The 8,783-nt window shown below is 38.5% G+C and overlaps 1 non-coding gene across 1 annotated transcript; it reads left to right on the top strand.

Annotated features, from left to right (window-relative positions):
* Positions 1 to 3,042: 3,042 nt before the first annotated feature.
* On the top strand, positions 3,043 to 3,146 carry LOC117795489. Its single transcript, XR_004619534.1, has one exon. It is a non-coding gene; the product is annotated as a U6 spliceosomal RNA (small nuclear RNA).
* The last annotated feature ends 5,637 nt before the right edge of the window (positions 3,147 to 8,783 follow it).

The raw sequence follows: 8,783 nt of genomic DNA, 5'->3' as shown, positions 1-8,783 counted from the left end.
TCAACATTTTTTGGCTTTTTAAATTTAGGATTTTCAGTATGGTGTGCACCACATACCTTAAGCAATGCTCTCTACATCAGGGTATGGTCACCCTGGGCTATGTACAAAATGATTTATTGAGATGTCAAAATATTAGCATTTCTATTAATATTTGGCTATCTCATCCTTTTAAATGTCTGTTTATATTTAAATAACATTGTTTACAATGGTACATGTATATAATTAATATAAAAAAACATATACTGGGGATGTATGCTCAGAGTTTTTTTGTTTGTGTGTGTTTTGTGTGTGTGTGTGTGTGTGTGTGTGTGTGTGTGTTTTACTGACTGGATACATCATGTTTAGAGACAAGCATTTTAAATAATTAATATTTAAAACCCTTTCTTACCTGAGGATTGAGGCCTATAAAAATGGGTTGGTGTCTTGGGACAGGTACTCAGAAGAGTAGCCAAAAGGGAGATTTGGAAGGTTCAGGGGATAAAAATGTTTTTGTGTTTGATTATTCCGACTAGATACAGGGACATACAGCTAGGTAATCACATACTTTCTCCTATTTAATGCCCAAGTCCCAACAATGACTTTAAAATGTAATTATTTTAAGCCCTCAGGTAGAGAAGAACATGCAGGCATGTTGAGAGTTTGCCTGTCCGGGATCAAGTCAGGTGGGCTGAGGTGATGTGGAGCCAGGCATGGACAGGGTTTGCTGTCGCCTGGAAACCTGACATCTAACAGGGTAGGATATAGGCTCTAACAGTGCTTCTGAAACTCTGGCAGTTTGATTGAGTCAATCAATATATAATGTCTCTAAGCCTCAAGGGGATCACACTTGAATGAAATTTAATCAGTGATATTAACTCATCTAAGGCAGGAATGGCTCTGATGGAGAAAAGTGGAAAGCCTTGAAAATTGAGATTCAGAAAGTGAAGGTCTGCCTGATTTTTTTAGTGAGTACTGCTCCATTAAGGAAGACTCTAGATTGGGGAGATAAAAACACAAGTGTTAATTTGGCTTTATTAGAAACTCGGTGTATGAAAGACTACCACCGCCACCACTGTACTGCCCGAGAGCTTCCATTTCATACTTAGAAGCAACTTCCTGCTGAAAAAATATGGATTCTCAACAATCTTGCTAATAAACAACTCAAAGTGTTTGATCACTATTGTGTGTCAGACACCGTTCTGGGTGCTTTATATGTATTAGCTCATTTAATTTTTCTGCACTCTGGAGCAGAAGCTGTTATTAGCTCCATTGTTGAAATGAAGGAACTTGGTTCGATAGAGACTAAGAAACGTGCTCAGTGCAAAATTGCTAGTAAGTGGCAATGCTGGGATTCATAGTGGGGCACTCACAGCTTAAAGTCTGACTTCTTAATCATTCGGGTTAAATCTGGAACAAGAGAAGCCTTGGAAAGGAACGTGGGTACTTAATCACTGGAATAATGTGACTAATGTTTTAAACTAATGAGTGGTCTTTGAGGTATTGTGATCAGAAGTACATAGATCAGTCTTGTGGAAAGTCAATCGCAGAGAGACTGCACTCTCCAGTTTATGAAGGCCTCCTGGTTTTTGGACTTGAAAGCCTGGGGATTGACTCTGAATTGTAGGGACTACACGGGGATTACCCCTCCTGAATAAAATCACCAGCAGGGTCATCCCATCAGCAATCCAGCCTCTACCCTAGGGAGCCTCATTAGAAATGCCAATGCGAGTATGTCCTGTAAATGTGGTTTCTATAGCAGGTAATTTGGGATTTTTTAAAGACTTCATTGCATTCTTCTTTTATGTGAGCTCATATGTTTCTTCGTTCATTCTGACTTCTGCCCCAATCTTATATACTATGTCTGAGAAATCAAGGTTATCTCTTAAAGTGACCAAGTCACTCATAGAGTAATGTGGTAAAGAACAATTGTAGGATTTTTGTTCTGTTTTGTCCATTTGTAGCACTCAAACATATTTTGAAAAGTCAAGTTGATTATTTGGTAAACTCCCAGTTGTGTTGGGCCAGTTCTTCTTTCTGGAAAATTACTCCTGAGAATTGGCTTGTGTCAATTCTTACAGGCAGGAACATCTGTTAAACTATTTTCTTCTTGGCATTTACAAAAATAGCTTTTGAGTTGTTGTTATGGTAGTTTTAAAAGTAGCATATTTTCGGGGTGCCTGGGTGGCTCAGCGATTAAGCATCTGCCTTTGGCTCAGGGCGTGATCCCGGCGTTATGGGATCGAGCCCCACATCAGGCTCCTCCACTGGGAGCCTGCTTCTTCCTCTCCCACTCCCCATGCTTGTGTTCCCTCTCTCACTGGCTGTCTCTTTCTCTGTCGAATAAATAAATAAAATCTAAAAAAACAAAACAAAACAAAAAAGTAGCATATTTTCTTCTTATTCTCTTCTTTCTCCAAAAGCCGTCTGAGGTGATCCTGGCACCATGGGCCATGGCAGTTTTGTTTTTGTTTTTGTTTTTGTTTTTTGTTTTTGTTTTTGTTCTTTTGTAGCTCTTCAGCTGCCTTCAGGCTGGGACGATCATCTGCAAGTCTGCAGCCATCGATTAAAACAACGAAATCTAATCAGGGCTGAAACCTCATTTCCATCTAGCCCTCCAGTTGTCTCCTATTTCTCACTTAGCTAGAAAGTTCTCATGTTGAACACAGTTCAGTCCAACAAGCTTTTCCTTGATACTTTCTCTTGTCTACATATTTTTATTCGTTTCTTACCTGACTATGCTGGTAATTGACCTTTGCCTTCCCAGACTGCCTTATCAATCCCACCAAGCAAGCTGCTCTCCTAGTTCTGACTACTTCCACTAATTGCTTTGGGGTACCAGAGTGACTGCTTTTCTGTCTGTTGTATTATTAAAGAATTAATTTCCCTCTGGCTTCTTGTACCCAATACAGTTAATTCAGTGGGATTTTTTTTTTAAGAGGGAAGGATAAAAAAATAATAACAAATCTTTCTAATTCTAAAAAAAAAGGTAAAGGAAGGAAGATTAAAGGAAGAGGAAATCAATTGATATCGGAAATTCAGCTGCTTTCCAAATATTTTTATCTTGTACTCACTTCAACAGCGCATATGCTAAAATTGGAATGATACGGAGATTAGCGTGGCCCTCGCACAAGGACAACACACAAATTTGTGAAGCGTTCCAAATGTTTCTATCTCTTCTCTACAGAATATAGTGAAAGGCCATTTACTGTTACCTACCAAGGAGAACAGAAATAATTAAATGAATAATACTTTGTTTAGTTTTCTAATTGATTTTTATTGATGGATAATTGTAAGACCTAATATGTTGATTACGAGTGTATATTGGCTCTGGAAGTATTGACCGTATCTGCATCAATGCTATCAAGAAATAAAATCTCATCATAGGGACTAAAACATTTGCATGGAGACAATAGGGGCTCAAAGAAGTGGTAGCACCCTAGTTAAAATAAACGGCAAGCCTCAATATTAGATGTTAGCTTGACTTTAATTTATGAAGTTGCTATTTGGTTTCTTTTTTGGGTCATGATTTTATATAAAAATGCAGAAATAAAGGTAGACCAGTATGGTCATATAATATCACCTTCTTCTCCAGAAGCTAGAGGCACTTTTAGGATAATAAAAACTTCATCCTCATACTTTGAGTGGGTAGGATGAGGATGGGTAGAATGACTTTTTTTGTTCCTTTTTCTAGAAATGAGAAAATTAAAATAGAAATACTCTGTGGGTTCCCAAAGCCTGAATACCACTGTAACAAGTTGCTCTTCTTTAAAATATAATTCTCATTATTAAAAATCGCCATAATTTGAAAGCCCAAATGGGGTAAAAAAATACCATTTTTGGTCAGACAAAATTTATTAAGGTATATATGGCAAATGCACAGGAGATGACTTTATAGGAATTGGGTAAATTAAGGTATGTTTGCTGAAGGATTCCTTACATTTACACTTCAGCTGTGGGATTCAGTGAAACATGCCTTCAAAGTTTGGTCCCTTCCTTGTACCCTGTTGACTTTCCGGAGACTTCTAAAGTGGTGTTAAGCCCAGGTCTTCCTCCTCAGAGCAGCAATCTCATCCAGAAAATGACCATCTCCCATTCTTTCTCTTAAGAGTAAACATCCTTAATTATTTTAAATGTAGCTGTTAAGGGCTACTGGTCTCATTGGGAATTTTCTGATACATTTATGTGGAGCCTGTTTCATAGAGATCTATGTTGTCTTATGAGGAACAGATTGTTAACACAAATGATTCGCTATCTAACGCTGAAATGTCAGACATCTATAGCAGATTGACGAGGGGAAGACTTAGGGATATGAGAGCTTTGGGGTATTTTAAATCAAACAAATAAACAACCTCGTTGGACTTACTGTGCATGCTTCCTATGACCAACTGAAACTGTGTACTGGTTTTAGAAAGTGATACCGTGCTGAATCATATTCAGAACTGTGGCAAATTATTATGTTAATAATTCCAAGTGAAACTTGCCTCCTGTTATCCATGTCCCTGTATAGTCCTCTTCCACAGTCACTGTGGGCTCAATCATGTGACTTGATTGGGCCTGTGGATCCTCAGCAGATATAAACACAGGTAGGATCTTGTGTTTGCACTTTGTGGTTTCTCTCTTAAAGCCCAGGATACCCAAGATAGCCTGCTTCATAAGCCAGGTAGAGCAAAACCAAGGCGCTCTGATCAACAGCACAGCCAACTGCCAGCATGTGGCCAAATGGGATCAACCAGCCTCCAGCTGACTTGCCAACTGATTGCATCTGCATGAGTGAGTCAAGTCAACATAGCACAAAGCCAAGACCACCTCCTCCGTTGGGGTTCTGCCTAAATTGCCAGTTCAAACAACTGTAAACAGATAAATGGTTCTTGTTTTAATCCAGTAAGTTATGGAGTGGTTTGTTTCTCAGCTCTCAATAACCAGTCAGTGTCTGCTAGAAAGTGCATTTGTGATTTACACCAAACTGGGTAACTTCTTCTCACAGAATCATGTTGGGTAAATTACATTCTCTGAGAATCAGTTGGCTAATAAAAAAAATAGGAATAGTGTTACTATTCTTCCATTCATATATATTTTTTAAACTTATAGAGGTCATTTAGTTCATTCCTTTTCCAGCTACAGAGACAGATACTTGTGGGATTAAAATACTTGCTCAAAGTTGCAAAAATTACTAGGAGGCAGAAACTGAATTAGCTTTCTTTTATATAAGTAATAAATATTTTAATCTTAAATGATATGGGATAAAAGGAGGGTAATTTGCATTAAGAAAAGCAAAAACATAAAATACCCAGGATTAAACTTGACAACAAAGGAACAACACTAATAACAGGCTTTGCTGGAGGATGTAAAATAAGACTGGAAAGCATAGACAGGCCTGCCAGTTTTCTGGAAAGACATGATATTGTTCAGATGCCAATTGTGTCCAAACCCATACATTGAATTTCAACCAGCACTCTACATTCTTGTTGCTGTTGCTAGAACCTGAAAAGCTGATACTGCAGCTCATCTGAAAGGAAAATGACTGAAATGGCCAAGGACTGTGGTTAGAAAATAGAACAAGAAATTTATGAAAAAGATAAAAACATTGGAAAAATAAACTGTGAAGCTATTGTAATTGAAATCGTGTGGTCCTGGCATCTTCACTCATATAGCGTTGTTGCTTTCTATTCCATTGAGGAGGAGTAGAAGCAATTAGAAAAGAATGTCCATATGCTCTTGCTGTTACATTTGTCACCCTATCTACGTCTGAATCTAGATGCTTTGTCTCTTCTCCTGACACCATGAACAAACAGTTCACGCTTGTGTCCAATACCAACCTCTGCATTTTATAGTACATCCTATCTCCTTTTGCCTGTTATACTTTGCTTTTCAATGATCTCTTCTCTTGCAACATCCATTTTTCCCTGCTCCACTGGATTATCTACCAGTATACAATAGTACTGTTATTTTTCTTGGTTTAAAAAAAAGTGGGGGAGGGGAGGTCTCCCTTGACCCCTTATTCTCCTCCAGTTTCTACTCTATTTTTTCTTTTAGCAAAACACTTCTTAAAGAAATGTCTGTAATCACTCATTTCACTTTTCTTCTCTTTCTCTCCAGAAATCGTTGCAGTCTTTGGTACTTTGGTACATACCACTTTCTCAAAATTGCTTCTTCTCAGACACAGGAAGGACTTCTCTATTGGGAAAGACGATGTTCAGTTCTAGGGCTTCAGTTAACTCAGTGTATCAGCAATCCTTAACACAGATGATCACTCCTACCTTGTTGAAACACTTCGTCTGGATTTTAGGAAACCGTGTTATCTTTATAACCTGCATCCAGCCAGTTTCATATCCTTAAATAACATCTATGCATTTGTGAATTTCAGAGCATATTTCCAACCCAGATACCTCATTCAAACTTGAAACTCACCCATCCATCCATCTGTTCGATACACTTCATTGGATGTCTAATCGACATCTAAATGTAACAGCTCAAACCTAGGCTCTTGAATTTCGACACCCAAAACCTATTCCTCTTGTAGCCCCCTCCATCTGAACAAATGGCAACCATATTTTTCGGTTGCTTAGACCTAATATTATGATGATATCCTCCATTGCCTTTATTCCTCATAGCAGCAAATGCTGCTAAGTTGAGTTGGCAACTGCTTGTAAAAACTTGTCCATCGCTATCACCCTCATTCAAATAATCATTTCTTTCCTGGATTATCCTAATAATCTCTTACTTGTCTTTCTTCTTAAACCTTCCACACAGGCAAACTAAACCCCAACTAAATTAGAATATCCACGCTAAAGGGGTCATCTTAAAATCAGTACAGCTTAAGTCCTTTTTCTTGAGGAAGTGACAGCAAAAGTGGGTTCAGATTCACATTCCACTATCTACATTCTGACTCTGGGTACACCAGGGACATTTGTAGCCATTGCTCGCTCTTTTATGAAATATGTATGTTATTTGCTCTCTCGACCCCATGAGATTTTGAGGCGATTAAACAAATACAAACACACATCTGTGCATGTAAAATTTATAAAGTGCTGCCCAAATAGAACATGATAATAATTAGTGTAATTATTGTGACAACAGGATACATGAGTGTACAGTGTATACTATTTCTTCAAGTGTCATAAAATATTAATAATTTCAGATTAATAGAAACCATAATATAATAACCACTTCATAGAATCTACTGCACAAAATGAATGGGGGAGGGGAAAGGAGTATAGCCCAGCCACTTAAGATGGACTTGTAAAGATTTATTGAGCCCAGGGAACAATCTGCAGTCTAGTAAATTGCCATTTGAGGGGTGTCACAAATAATAATGTGCTACACTTTAGAATGCACAGGTGTTCAAAGGCTATTATAATCCAAGCATTGCACTAAAATTGTATGAAAGTAATAGCATAGCTACTATGAGAAGGGTACTCAGAAAACAGCTTTTTAAAAAACCTATTTAGTACAATCACGGCTGCCTTTCATCCAATAAAACCACAGCTCAAGAAAAAAAACTTGAGAAATTAAATTCTCTGATCCCGGTACAGCCGCTACTTCTTTAATAACTGCCGGGTAAAATAATTGTATAACAGAAAGGTGTCTGAAACTTGAGGCTTGTTAGATTCAACCCACGTAACAAGGGATTGTTGAAACCTGAGAGGATCTGAAAGATAGAGGGCCCCACCCCCACCCCCATCAGGCTACTTGCAGAATGAATGAATGGAGTGTTTTCCAGGAAGAATGTTGGCGTGGAATAGTTTTTGGAATATTTGGTCTGAAATATTCTTTACGTCTGTAGCAAAGGCGTGGGACGTTTGATACATCCCTTCTGTTGACTGTGCCCTTGTGTCAGTTCTAGAGTGAAATTTCCATTATGTTCAACTGATTAATTATTTAGTTGAAACTTCCCACAAACACAGTTCCGTATTCAGTTCTGAATACAAAGGAAATAGGAAAGCTGCTTTTTCTGTGCTACACACTTAAATCCAGTATCATACTTTCAATCTTATGAAAAAGATATGAGTTTAAAAATGTTACTCAGATACTGGGCTGGATCATTTCCTTTCAGGGCAGAGGTTAAGGGATCCAGGTACATTAAAGATTATAAAAGGGCATCATAATCATAATTGCCATTCGTATAAACCATTTTAGTCTTTTCTTTTTTTCCAATTTCCCTATCTGCTAGGAATTATGCTAGGTATTAGAGCCACAAGGATGAATAGGAAAGATATGGTCCTCAATCTGTTAGTTTTGTGTCATGTTCAAATATCTGGCCTCTTGGTTTCTGACATCTGTAGACTCTGTTTCCCTCCACTACTTCTTTTGGATTCTCTCCTCTCTTCACACGTACTTTTGAGGTCATGCTCCGTTTGAATTCTATTTCAAGCTCACCCTCTTTAACGTGGGAATTTAGCCTGGAGGGGATTTTCAGACTGTCAGTTTTAAAAGCTCACAGCATCCTGATGGCTTCAACCCCTTTAGACAGTCCATTGTTCCCCATGCAATGACTCCTTAATAGGAGTTTGGTCCTCACACCAGCTCGTCCTCTCCTTGGAGTTTCTGTTGGCTGTTCGAGACCCTCTTGCTCCCGCCGCACTTCCCTTTGCTTTCTCCTGCATTACTGCCGATGCCGCGCAGGCCTTTTAGGTGTCTGGATTTGTCCATACCTGCTCGTATTTGGGGTTAGGGGGTTACAGACCTGTTTTCACCTCTTTTTCTTGTTGATGTTATCTGTTATCTATTCTGGTCTTTTCCTCTTATTTATGGGGGACGCAGGGAGATTCAAAGACTCTGCCACCATTGCCATCTTCCCAGAATTC

This window comes from Ailuropoda melanoleuca, chromosome 1 (assembly GCF_002007445.2).
Source record: "Ailuropoda melanoleuca isolate Jingjing chromosome 1, ASM200744v2, whole genome shotgun sequence".
NCBI classification, from domain to species: domain Eukaryota; kingdom Metazoa; phylum Chordata; class Mammalia; order Carnivora; family Ursidae; genus Ailuropoda; species Ailuropoda melanoleuca.
This window is presented reverse-complemented; position numbering and strand designations above follow the sequence as displayed.